The sequence below is a fragment of the Lygodium microphyllum genome, chromosome 9 (genome assembly GCF_053477565.2).
Source record: "Lygodium microphyllum isolate KBCC chromosome 9, Lygodium_microphyllum_v1.1.10, whole genome shotgun sequence".
Lineage (NCBI taxonomy): Eukaryota > Viridiplantae > Streptophyta > Polypodiopsida > Schizaeales > Lygodiaceae > Lygodium > Lygodium microphyllum.
In genome coordinates this window covers 107,751,671-107,765,947 of record NC_141143.1, presented here as the reverse complement: position 1 = coordinate 107,765,947, position 14,277 = coordinate 107,751,671, and the positions used below count along the sequence as shown (strand labels likewise).

The following is a 14,277-nucleotide window of genomic DNA, read 5'->3' as shown; positions in this document are numbered from 1 at the left end:
TAGGTCTTATTATAGCTTTTGAGGAGAGCTTTCCATCAAGAGACATTCTTAAGAGACTATTTGAGGGATTGATTCATCTCATTGGTAATGGTAGCAAGAAGAAACTAGAGAACACACCATAGAGATATCACTTTGCTTGGATCTGCTTATAAGATCCTTGCAAAGGTGATCAGCCCTAGATGCTAGGCATTATTCATTCCACTCAAACATGTTTTGTTCGAGATCACAACATCTTGGAAAACTTCTTCATGTTTTGGGAGTTTGTCCATCTAGGAATCAAAGCCTCATTGTGCTTCTTCTTGATCTCACGTTTATGAATGTGTAGATTGGAAGTTCTTGGAGGGCACAATGTAGATGATGAATTTCGAGTGCAAAGAGTTAGAGGAGTGACCCCTCTCTATTCTTCAGCCCATAGCTAGGTCCTTGTTGAGGAGAGGAGTTCAACATTCTGAGATCACTGAAATAGAGATGTCCATTATTTCTTTTCCTGTTCTCATTTGTATTAGCAGAGGCCATGAGTTTCTTTTTGATAGACAAATCTATTGGAAATAGAGGCATCACATTGCCCTTTATTGAGTTTGAGGAGCTCCTTGATGTGGAGTTTGCAAATGATACAACAATATATCTAGATAGGAATGAGAGCAGCTTGAGGGCCTTTTCTACAACTATGGAGACCTTCACAAGAGCTTTTGGTGCGCTTATCACTTGGCACAAGTTTTATGGTGTTTGGGATTGTGACAGTAGATAGTTAGACTAGAGACTTGATGAGGAATGCACTTGGGTTCTCCATGGGACTATGGTGAGATATCTTATATGTCGTGGGGATTGACATTATCTTGGAGCAGCAATTGTGCCTTAGATAGTAGCTTCTTTATAGGAGCTCAACGACACTTTCTTTAGCATCGAGAGTTTTGGTTGCCAGTCAAGTTCTTCTCTCACCATGTGTTCTATCACTTGCTGTAGAGCTTTCTCTAAGTCATGCATTGGCTAGATAAAACACCTCATTAGGAATTTTATCTGGTTAGGAGGAGACGATTGCTCGGGCATGGAAAAGTTGGCTTGGAATGTTGAGATTTAGCCCAGATCCAAAGGCGGTTTGGGGACTATTGATCGAGATAGCCAACATAGAGCGTTTTTAGTCAAGGTTAATGTTAGGGATCCCTTAGGTGAGGAGCCTTGGAAGAAACTATTGCTAAGGAGATTATAGTCTACTACATCTACACTTAGAGGCAGTCTAGCATTCATTGGAATTTAAGAGGAGATCAAGGTTGAAGACTTAGGCAGGGGCTTTTAGGAAAGATTTGCAGCTAGCGTCATTAGAGCCTAGATATCTATTTCATTTGGCTTTCATCAACTACCACCAACCACAATTAAAGAGAAGAGGAGGCTAAGACTTAGACTAGGGCTTTAAGGAAAGTTTTGCAGCTACTGTTATTAGAGCCTAGATATCTGTTTCATTTGGCCTTCATCAAGTATCATCGACCATGGTTAAGGAGAAGAAGAGGTGACTTGTTCTTGTCAATCATTACGGGACGAGAGTCTGCTGGCCACACCCTTTGATAGACAATCCATCTTTCTTGGGGGACGGAAATTCTCCATGCAGGTGGTTACCTTAGTTGGAGATGGGTTTGCTTTTTAGGAGTTACGACAAGAGATTCAATGGTGGACATTGTATGGTCTCAAATGTGCTAGTGTTGTAATAGAGATAGTGGTAGAGAGACTTTTCAATTTTATGGTGGAGGATGACTTCAAAGGGAGGACTTGAATTATGTAGAGCTTATGGGCTACTCTAGATAAAGGATCAGAGTAGTGGCACACTGTGAGAGGAGATGGTACATTGACTTGAATGGAGTTGCTTACTTGATTGATGGGTGGAGACAGTTGGCCTGTTAGAGGAGGCCCTTGACAGTGGCATGCAGGAGAGTAGGTTTGGAGACAACGATTCATTAACAAATCAAGCAATTTAGCCTTCTATATCCAGACCACCAGGTTAGGGAGGATTATTAGTAGGGTCAAATTATAAATCAGAGCCAATAGTCACTCATCACTGGCAAAAAAAGGATATCTCAGGTCCCTTCTTGGCAGACATGAGGGGGAGGTTGGATGACAATTTTAGTCCTAGGAAGATTTCTCTCTTCCTAAGGCCAATAGTTCACTGAAGTATGACAGTTGATACATGGCTTGGTTTTGGCAGAGGCCTACTGGCACAATTTATTTGATTGCCCCAAAGCTGAGGAGATGTGGAGGGGAGCCCTCAGGATGGTATCTCATGACACAATGAAGACCATGGTAGTTACTTGTGAGGCAGTAGCTTGGGTAGACGAAAGGCCATCATGTGGATATGCAGATCCCTACTCCAAACTGTTTGTAGCCACAATGGACTTAGGAGCACTGTCATAGATGGTAGCTGATTGCTAGTTTTATTGCTTGATTCATTTGAACTGCAAGGTGTAACCATGCTATTGACCTTCGGGATGCTTCCATTGTAGAGACTCTTTAGGATTTCGATAGAGACCATTCATACTCTCTATGGGAGATGAGAGAAGTCTCAAAAAGAATTAGTAATTGAGTATGAGAATCTATAATTATGGTAGGACAACTGGTGCAGAAAATTTTACAAAAGTAAATAAATTTTTTAGTGTCACTTTCATCCCTCGTTCTGCAACTTCAGTGCCAGCCATTGTACCTGTCACTGCTACCCCAATTACAATGACTAGCACACACACACACACACACACACACACACACACACACACACACACACACACACACTCACTCTCTCTCTCTCTCTCTCTCTCTCTCACCCCACCCCCCTCTTCCACCTGGCGCGCCACCCTGCTGCTCATCACTTAAGAGCTGCCCCCCAGCTGGTTTTCACCTTGCCACAGCCATCACCAGCCATGGCTGTGTTGTCATGATCATCATTTGTGTTTGCTTTTTCTTTGTGCTCTTCAACCTGTAGAAGCTGTTGCTGGGCTATCCAAGTCTCTGATTTTTACATCAGCTGCTGCGACCCGCTGCTGCAGTTTTCTTTCACTCTGCCTTTCTGCTGTCTGCTAGCCTTTTGGCGTCTATTGAATTTTTGTCCTCTCTGAAACTGTTGAATGTGACAGTCCTCTTTGTCATCACTGTTATTGGAGTGGTTAACATCAGATTTTAGCATGAAGCATTGCAGGTTGCTGCACTTTGGATCATTTTCCTCTTACAACACTTGCCGACACTCCCCTCAGTCTGCTCCCATGAGTGACACTGGCTGCTGAAAATGCCTCCACTCATTTGGTATGACATCCAAAATTTGATTGTTAGTTTTCAGCATTCATTTATTCTCTTCTTCTTCATCTGCATTCTTGTTTGAGTTTGTTATATTAGTCGCGCTTGTATGCTCTTATGTGTTTATAGAAAACACATTGTTTCCTCACACAGTATTAGAGCTGTTGCTCTGCCAAAAAGTATCTTAAGCTATTGTTAGAGTAAGGTTTGTTCAAGCTATACATACAAATCTATGTTCTCTCCATTGTGGGAGCTTCCTACCCAGATTGCACTTAGAATCTCTTTGTCATCCCTCAAGTAATTTAGGTTTAGATTCTTTGTTTGCATTTTCTTTTCTAGGTCCTCTTCCATCCTTTTCTAGGGGTCTTGGTCCAATTTCTTGAACTCTAGGCTGCTGCTCTTACTCTTGGGGTAGCTTATCCTTCTCTTGTAGGTTTTAGGCATTCTTAAGCTTTCCCTATTCACAGTCAAGCTCAACCAACTTATAGTGCCTAGTACTTGCTGAAACCAGCCTTCCTCCTCGGATAGGGTGGTAAATCCTTGATTACAACTTAATTACAGCAAGAAACAATAAATGCAAATCTGAAAATACAAATTTACCTACTGATCTTGGATAACGCACACCCAATTGGCCCCGAAATTGGCACCCCTTTCGGTATTTCTTTAGCTTTATTGAAGAAAAAGTTGATTTACAATGGGATTCTCGCAATCCCTTTTGGTATTTCAACTCCCCTTGCTGTCCAAAGTGACGAGCAAGTCTTCAGTCTATTTTGCCCCTTGATTCGGGCACTCAATTGGCCGTCACCCACTTCATAGACCATGGAAATGCCCCAAATTCAATGGCTGGCTAGTCCTCCACCTGAATTCAGCTGAAATTCACTTTCAGCCTTGTTGAATCCAAGTCTTGGAGCTTCCAATTTTTGGCACGCTTCCCAAGGCTGTTGCTAAACCCTAATTTCTGCTGTAAATTAGGGTTTACAGCAGAGAAATTTGCAATTTCTCAGCCTCCCTGGGTCCAAATGCTGAGATCTTTGGAGCAAGGCTGTGAAATGGTTGGGAGATGAGAGGAGAAGCTGTAGAGAGAGAAAATTCAGAAATTTGTCATGAAGAATTAGTGAAAATCAATCAAGTGCAGCTGTTGCCCTGCCACAATAGCTTGTAGATGCAAAGAACTGAAGGAAATAAAATTTTTAGTGCTGCTGCCCTGTCTCAACTGTCTCAACAGCCTGTAGATACTGTCTCCTGTTGTTGATTGGTCTTCTCTTGCCCTTGGTAGCCTCAGAAGGTCCTCCAATGGCTGCAAATTAGACCAGCAGTCTCCCCTCTCTCTCTTGCAGGCTGAATTTATAAAAATGCCTCTCTCCAGCCTCTAAAGACATTTTTTAGTCTTGCATGGGCATTTTTGACAAGTGACAACCTTCCCAAAGGGTTTTTCCAGCATTTTTCATAATTAAATATTAATTTTCAGTCTTTAAATACTGAAAATTAATCTAAAAATTATTTTGGTGCCTTGAAAAGTAATGACTCGCCAATAATTAAATTGGCTAGGCAACTTCCATTTCAGAGTGTGTTTGCGCCATCTTTGACCATCAGATTGGCGTTAGGTACCATTAAACGCCACTTCTCTAGTGTCACCAATCTCTAGTGTCACCAATTGACACTTATGGCCAAATGGATGACCTAGGCCAACAACTGACACTAGATACTACCAAGTACCCGTGTGGCATAACTTATAGCAACCTATGCTTTTTACATCCCATAATTTCTTTGGGTCCCAAGCTTGTAAATTTACTTTAATCCCAGTTGCAGCTCACATTGCAACATTTACTTAATCATGTGATTAAAAATTAATCCACATGTTAAGTGAGGTTTCAAAAATACATGTTCTCATGATAGCCCTCCCCCTTGAAATCCTTGAAAATCGTCCTTGATTGCACTGCCAAATGCATTAAAAGCAAAGTACTAGACTAGAATTTCCATAAGGCATCATAGTCAACACAACATTGCGCACTGCTGTTCAACCATTGCATATGCCCAACATATGTTGAAGTTTACCAGCCCACATAACATAACATAAGATTGACAAAGAATCTCAGAAGCATTGCCAGATTATCATGTGACATATCTATTTCTCATGAGCTCAACTCATCTGGAAAAACCAAACCATAGTATAGCAAAAACCAAGCATAAACCATGGCTAAAACATCAATGGCATCATAATATATGCTGTTGTCCATGGAGCTAGATGTAAACCATTATAAATTGAGCATAATCTGATCATAAACTAATCACTTGCTGATCTGAGAACAGATCACAATTTGTTGCAAATATGACCCCAAACTGATCACAAACTCATTGCAAAAACTGACCAGCAATCTGTGAAAAAACTGATGTACAACTGATCCAAAAAGTGACCATAAACAGTTCTCAAGCTGATAAAAAACTGAGCTGAAACTGATTAGAATTTTTTTCTCAAAATTGAGGCAAAATTCATGCTAAACTGGTCATAAGTTGATGCAAAAGTATAGTTTCAGTGCCCGGGTAAAACTCATTCTCATCTCATACATCTCATAGTGACTAGTACGCGAAGTAGTGATTTCATGGCAAACATATTGTAAGCGCAGTACCTTGGATGCATGCTGAATATATCCGAGATCCACTACATATGAGAGCTGTCCATAACTTAGGGAGTGGAAGTGCTACCTCGCCCTTAAGCATCAGGCAATACTCCGGACCCTTGCTCTGTTGAACCTGACAGAGCCCGAACTAAAGTCGGATCTAACTGAAAGGCATCCTGGTAAAGTTGCAACAACCAAGGATGGTCTGCCAAGTCATCCTCTTCCATCCATTTGGCATCCATCGGTGAATAATTCTGAAATTTCACCAAGTACTTTACCTTTAACCTTTCTTTCCTTATGTGCCAAAATCTGCTCAGGTACCAAAGTTTCATCTAGCTCCTCAACCTTAGGCTAAGTTTCAGCAGATATATCCTTTGGCACATCACCATGAAAAGGCGTCAACAAACTGACGTGAAAGGCATTATGTATCCGCCAATATGGAGGTAATTTTAGCCGATATGCCACATTGCTAATCTTCTCCAACACCTCGAAGGGCCCATAGTATCTCATACTTAACTTCAGATGTAATCTCTCTCTTCCTTTCATCTTTTTTAGCCTTGTCTTTTCAAAATGCAATACATAATCACCGTTTGCAAAGTGCAAAGCACGTCTGTGGCGATCCATTGCCCTCTTTTGCTTTTCTTGCAATCTCTGAAGTGCATATTTTATGTTGGCATAGGCTACATCCAAGTTTTCCACATAATGATCAGCCTGAAAGATCTTATCCTTAGTTTGCAGAATAGGTGGTACCTTCTTGCCACCCTCAACCACTTCAAATGGAGCTTTGCCCGTAGAACTATGCACTGTGTTGTTGTAAGCAAACTCAACCAAGGGCAAATATTGCTTCCACTGTGTCTTGTGGTCTGAAACATAGCACCTCAAAAGATCTAACACTATGGAATTTGCTTTCTCAGATTGACCATCTGTCTGCGGATGGAAGGATGATGAGAATTTCAGCGTGGTGCCCGTATTTTCAAACAAGCCCTTTCAAAATAAATTGGTCATCCGAGTGTCTCGATCACTAATGATCACTCTGGCATACCATGATACTTAAAGATATGCTGCAAAATAATCGTGCCATATGATTAGCCTTTATTTTCTTCCTCATCGGAATGAAATGTGCAAGTATGCTAAACCTGCAAATGATAGTTCATATCCCATCATTCCTTGTAGGTGTCTTAGGAAGCTAAAAAATAAAGTCCATTGCAATGCCCTGCCAAGGCCTATTTGGAATAGGCAAGGGCTGCAATAAACCCAGCATCTTTTGCCTATCATGCTTTACCTTTTGACATACGATGCATGTCTGAACAAACTGTTCTACATCATCCCTCAAAGCTGGCCAATAAAAGAAATGCTCCACCGCCTTTATCGTGGCATCAATACCTCTGTGTCCTGCATACGGAGGAACATGACTTTTAGTGTGCATGAATTACAGCCAAGAGCTCTTTCTCATTGACTTGCAAATTCTTTTTTGCACTGTGGAGAATTCAGCTCTTATAAGCCACAACTCGGCCATCTTGTATAAGAATAGCCCCAATGCTGTTACCACATGCATCACACTGAACTATGAATGACTTCCTTAGATTTGACAACACGAGCACAGGATCTAAAGTCATCTTTTCCTTCAACTTTTCAAATGCTGAAATTTCCACTGTTGTCCATCTAAATGGCACATCCTTCTTCTGCAAGGCATGCAATGGAGATGCAATTTTAGCAAACCTGCGTACATACTTTCTGTAGTAAGAACATAAACCCAAGAAGCTGCGGATGCCATACACATTCCTTAAAGGTGGCCATGATGGTATTGCTTCAACCTTTGCAGGGTCTATGTGAATACCATCAGCCAATACAATATGCCCCAAAAAGTGGATTTCATGCAAGAAGAATTCACTTTCCTTGTCATTGATAACCAGCCTCTTTGCTCACGCAGTTCATTGAACACAATCTCTAAGTATTTTCTATGGTGTGCCTCGTTCTTTGAATAGACAATCATGTCATCAAAGAAAGTTCCCACAAATCCTCTATTTGGTCTGAAGATACGATCGATCATCCGATTAAAAGTGGTAGGAGCATTCGGAAGTCCAAAAGGCATAACAAGAAACTCATACAATCCAAAAGATATCCTAAAAGCTGTCTTAGACATATCTTCTGGTCTAATGCGTATGTGATGATACCCACTTTTCAAATCTATACGGCTAAATATGGTTGCCCCTTGCAATCTATCCATAACATTATCGATCTGAGGAATCGGAAAGCGATTCTTTATTGTGATCTTGTTCAGAGCACGAGAATCAATGCACATACGCCATGAACCATCCTTTTTCTACACCAAAAGCACTGGAGAATAAAAAGGAGATGAGCTGGGTTGAATCAACCCTTTTTCTAACAGCTCATTTACCTGAGTCATAATCTCCTCTTGTTGGGCTGCACTGATTCTATAGGGTGGCTTATTATGTGGGCTACTTCCAAGGATAAGATCTATGCCATAACCTTCTTGCCTTTTAAGTAGTAGCTGCCGTGGAAGTGACTGAGAGAAGCAATCAGCATACATTTTTAGAAATGATATGCGATCCTTCTCTAACTTAGAAATGCTCCCAACATTCTCACTATCATCTTTATCCTTAGTAAAAACCAAGTATGCTGAAAGATGATTTTTCATTACTTTAGAAATGGTAGCTGCAAATACAATAGGGATAGATTCACCTTTCAACTTTACATCAAGTGTGAGTATCTTTCCCTTATGCTGAATAGTGATCTTTTTTGCACAAGAATCAATCACTGCATGCATATGGTGACACCATAGCATAGTAAGCAATACGTCATAACCCTCAAGTGGAGCAATGAAGAACTCTTCACTGTCCACATATCCTTGTATGTGCAACCGAAGCTTTCCAATGAGCGGTGTGACAGGCTCTGCATGGCCTTTACATGCCATTTCAACTTCCCTCATGGGTCCCATCTCATCCTCTCTGATGCTTAGGCAGGCGGCCATGTCAACAAAGATGAAGTTGGCTCGTACACCATTATCAAAGAAAATCAATGCATGTTGATCCCTAATTTTGCCCCATGCTCTGCACAACTCAGTAGCATCATTGGCCTGATCACTAACAACATCGGGCACCAATCCCATTGATGTTTTAGGCTTCTTTCCTTTAGAATCTCCCTGATTTTCTGATTTTCTAGCTTGCTGCCTATTGGGACAGTTGCTTGCAATGGGACCCTCCTGTTCACAAATAAAACATTTATTTGCAGCGATCAATTCCCTACATTGTGCTAATTTTTTCGAGCCCTTTCTTTGTTGTTTTGGCCTCTTTTCATGTTGATATTCAGATTTTCCCATTTTCTTAGCCTTAAACAACTTTTTATTCGGCTTCTCCCCACTCTCTAGGAACCCCAAATCCTTCCCACGTAGCAAAGCATCGGCTGTAGCAGCAATCTCTATAAGCTGAGACATGCTAGACACGATGGATTTAATACAAAATTCCCTGATTCCTTTGGGCAACCCACAAACATATTTTTCCACTTTCTCATGAAGGGGTACGGGGTGATAAGAAGTAATAGGCAGCAATGCATCCCAAAACTTCTTATTATATTACTCCAAATTCTTACATTCCTTAGCATCCATTTTATTCCAAGCTGTTATGATGTCCACCTCAAAGGTACTTGTCAACCAATTCGATGCAAACATTTGCTTGAATTGTACCCACGTTGACGGTGCTCTACCTTGCATTAAAAGAGTCGACCACCACTGTAATGCATTCCCTTTCAAGAAAGTGGCTACCTTTCGAATCTTTGAGGACTCTGTGAAGTTCCCCCCTGAATAGGCTGCATCAAACTACTGAATGAAAGTCAAAGTTTTCAGCCTATCTTGTACACTGCTCTCATCATAGTCTTTTGTTGCCCCTTTGGGTGTCAAGTTGTCATTCACTGCCTGCTGCAAAAAGGGTGCATTTGCTGAATTTACATCAAAACCAACGCCAAACAGACCATTTGTATGACCAACATTCATTCCTTGAGCCCCATAAGCATTTGGGGGTGCAGATGCAGTACCAAACATGCTACTTTGTGCCCCAGGCATCAAGCCAATGCTGCCATACATAGGGTTTTGCATATTTCCAGCCATACGCGAATAGATTGGGCCTTGCACACCATGCATTGGTTGCTGCATATCGTTGGAATTTGTGCCATACATTCCCATATGCGATCCTTGTCCAACCATAGCATGAAAAATCGTATTTCCACAAAAATATCCTAGTTGCGCCATCATAGCATGCACGCCTGGCTGTCCAGAATCCGTTGGATTGGCACTTCCGTGATGGCCTTGCATTTGCATTCCTTGCCCCATAGATACCAATTGTTTTATTTCATTACATCTTTGGGAGCTTCAAATGAAGGGTTTGGCATTATCTTCGGTGCATCTTGCTGTCCCGAAGGTGTAGAAGACATCTTCTTCTTCTTGCCTTTGTTGTCCTTCTTTGGAGCATTTAAAAATCGGGTAAATTGAGGATCCTTTGCCAATTCAGCAAAGAGATTTGCTACTGTCCTCATCTGATTCTTGAATTGGTTATCAAATTCCTCTTCACTTTGCTGGTCATCAGCCTCCTACTGCCTTAAAGGCCGTGCATCTTGCCCAACAACAACATTTTCAGCTTGTTGTCCATGGTCTGAGCCTTGACCAAGGTTAGGCATTGCATTTCCTTCATTCCCATGTGATTGTTCATACTGAGAGGGATCATCATTGCTCGAATCCATCTCATTGTATGAAGACATATTACTATAATTTCTCAACTGAGAGTAAAAATCAGCACTAGCACAAAGCTTTGGCTTGCAATCAGGTGCCTCGAGTCCACCAAATCAAGGGATTGAGTGGTATCCAGGCAATGGAATCATGAAATTAGCCTTCCTCCTCGGATAGGGTGGTAAATCCCTGATTACAACTTATTTACAGCAAGAAACAATAAATGCAAATTTGAAAATACAAATTTACCTACTAATCTTGGACAAGGCACTCCCAATTGGCCCTGAAATTGGCTCCCCTTTTGGTATTTCTTTAGCTTTATTGAAGAAAAAGTTGATTTACAATGGGATTCTCGCAATCCCTATCGGTATTTCAACTCCCCTTGCTGTCCAAAGTGACGAGCAAGTCTTCAATCTATTTTGCCCCTTGATTCGGGCACTCAATTGGCCGTCACCCACTTCATAGACCATGGAAATGCCCCAAATTCAATGGCTGGCTAGTCCTCCACGTGAATTCAGCTGAAATTCACTTTCAGCCTTGTTGAATCCAAGTCTTGGAGCTTCCAATTTTTGGCACGCTTCCCAAGGCTATTGCTAAACCCTAATTTCTGCTGTAAATTAGGGTTTACAGCAGAGAAATTTGCAATTTCTCAACCTCCCTGGGTCCAAATGTTGAGATCTTCGGAGCAAGGCTGTGAAATGGTTGGGAGATGAGAGGAGAAGCTGTAGAGAGAGAAAATTCAGAATTTTGTCATGAAGAATGACTAGAAATCAGTCAAGTGCAGTTGCTGCCCTGCCACAATAGCTTGTAGATGCAAAGAACTGAAGGAAATCAATTTTTTAATGCTGCTCCCTTGTCTCAACAGCCTGTAGATACTGTCTCCTGTTGTTGATTTGTCTTCTCCTACGCTTGGTAGTCTCAGAAGGTCCTCCAATGGTTGCAAATCAGACCAGCAGCCTCCCCTGCCTCTCTCTTGCAGAATTTATAAAAATGCCTCTCTCCAGCCTCTAAAGACATTTTTCAGTCTTGCATGGGCATTTTTGACAAGTGACAGCCTTTCCAAATGGTTTTTCCAGCATTTTCCATAATTAAATATTAATTTTCAGTCTTGAAATACTGAAAATTAATCTAATAATTATTTCGGTTCTATGAAAAATAAACTGACTCGCCAGTAATTAAATTGGCTAGGCAACTTTCATTCCGGAGTGTCTCTGCGCCATCTTTGACCATTAGATTGACATTAGGTACCATTAAACGCCACTTCTCTAGTGTCACCAACTGACACTTATGGCCAAATGGATGACCTAGTCGAACAAGTGGCACCAGATACTACCAAGTACCTGTGCGACATAACTTATAGCAACCTGTGCTTTCGACATCCCGTGATTTTTCGGGTTCCGGGCTTGTAAATTTACTTTAACCCCAGTTGCACCTCACATTGCAACATTTACTTAATCATGTGATTAAAAATTAATCCACATGTTAAGTGAGGTTTCAAAAATACATGTCCTCATGATACTTGCCCTTGTATTGGGAGTGCTTTTCTAATGAGTCTCAGCTTTCGGTGATGGTGTTGAATCCTTGTTGATGCTTTGACGGGTTTTTGATATTCTTTCCTTGCTCTTCGATGTTGGCTTGGTTGAGGCTCAACTGGCAGCAACCTTGCTCCTTGGGGTCCTCATCGCATAGCATAGTAAGAAAGAGTGCCTATATTTTCCCTACCAACCCTGCAATGCACTCTAGAGCTCCAAGCATAGGAATGATGCAGTAGAGCTAGAGCAGAGACGATGCAGTAAAGTTAGAAAGAAAGTACGTCAAAAGTGAGATGTCTAGTGTGACACGTGTGTGTGTGTGTGTGTGTGTGTGTGTGTGTGAATGGTGTAGGAGTTTAAACTTGAGCACTGGACCACTCCACCAAGTAATGACAACACCTCTTTCACACGAGGTGGTCCCATGTTTATTTTGGCCTAAAGAACAGTAGTGCTCTGTAAAGAATACTTTTTGAATTAAAGTTTATTTTTCCTCAAGGGATTCCCTCCAAAATTGCAAAGGATTCTTGATATATGTATTAAGAAGGTGGAACTCAAATAGACTCTTTTTTTGTACCACCAAACCTTTCTTTTAACCATGTCAAGAAAGGATATTTCTTAATATACTTAGAATGAATGCTATATAGATGATTTCTTATAGGTGTATTCCCTGAGAATAAACCTTGTTTTTTACATAGCATTAAAGAGGAGGGATAGTTCAAGAGGTAGTTTGGAAACCTTGCTAGGCAGTCATGTTTATCATGGCCTATCATCTCATGCATGTGAGCCTCAGTTTGATTCAGGCGGGGACATTAGGAGCTTGGATATTTAGTCTATCATGTGTTTTGACGGAGGAAGTAGCTCTTTCTAGAGCATCCATTTCATTTTTAGTTGGTTTAGAAGTGTTCAAACCATGTAGGTTAGAGTGTCCCAATAGTTACGAGCCATGCATTTTATTTTGTAGAGGGCTGCTAAAGAGCTAGTCATTCCTTTGATGGGCATAGACAGAGTACTGTTGCATAATCAATACTCTTGGGCACAGTTACACATTTTGTGGATATAGGTCAGATAATTCCATGCATTTACCCACAAGTGAGTACACTTGTGTTTCTTGGTGCTTATGTTGGAAATCTTCATGCATTATGCTTCTCAATCTTTGACCATTGATATGCAAGGTTATCCAACTCCTACATATGGTATAGCATTTTCTTGTCTTTAAACTACTCACACAGTTTCCATACACTTATGTAGTGAGTCTCTTTGCACCACCACTGGATCCATAGTGCACACATTGCCTATGCATGATGGGCACTTTGGTGCAAATCCCTAAGTGTACTCTACTTCCATTCCCCATTGTCCCTATCCCATGCTCTGCATTCTTACTCCAATTGCAATCACCGAGAATTCTTTACCGACAAGACACTTTTGAAGGATAGAACTTCATGACTTGTCAAACCTCATGCAACAAGTGCTTGAGTCCTTGGGGTATAGGACCCGTGGAAACTAGCTGCTGATTTGGACGCTGTGCTTGATCCTCAACTTGCCCATGATGATATTAATTGATAGTGGAAGGTGTGAAATGTTACACCTAATGTGGAGTTGATACAAGGGCTCTTATGTTCAATTCTATTAGCAATTTTGCACCATCCCTATCCCAGACTTGGTATTCTTACTCCAATTGCAATGACCAAGAATGCCTTTACCGATAAGGTGCTTTTCAAGGATTGAACTTCATAGCTTGGTTGAACCTCATGCAACAAGTACTTGAGTCCTAAGCCCCTTGGAAACTAGGCATCTTACTATAGGCTATACCTGATCCTCATCTTGCCCACGATGATGTTAATTGACAATGGACTGCTTGAAATGTCACAACTAATGTTGAGTTGATGCAAGGGCTCTTCAATTCTATTACCAATTATAGCACTACTCTTTACAACTAGTCATTGATCTTAAGCTCACATATCAATCTTGATCATGGGTTGCAGGAGTTTTCCATGAGTTACAAGAGTTTGTCATGACAATCTTCATATATGGATCTCTTTTTTCCCGAGAAAAGAAAAATCTATTAATAACACCTTGAAGAGAATTGCCCCGAAGTAAAATATAAACTACAAGGAACTCT

The 14,277-nt window shown here is 41.1% G+C and overlaps 1 protein-coding gene across 4 annotated transcripts in view; it reads left to right on the top strand.

Annotated features, from left to right (window-relative positions):
• The window catches only part of LOC148031405 (RNA helicase, ATP-dependent, SK12/DOB1 protein), a 228,864-nt gene that overhangs the window by 104,496 nt on the left and 110,091 nt on the right, over nt 1-14,277 (top strand). The window lies entirely within an intron of this gene.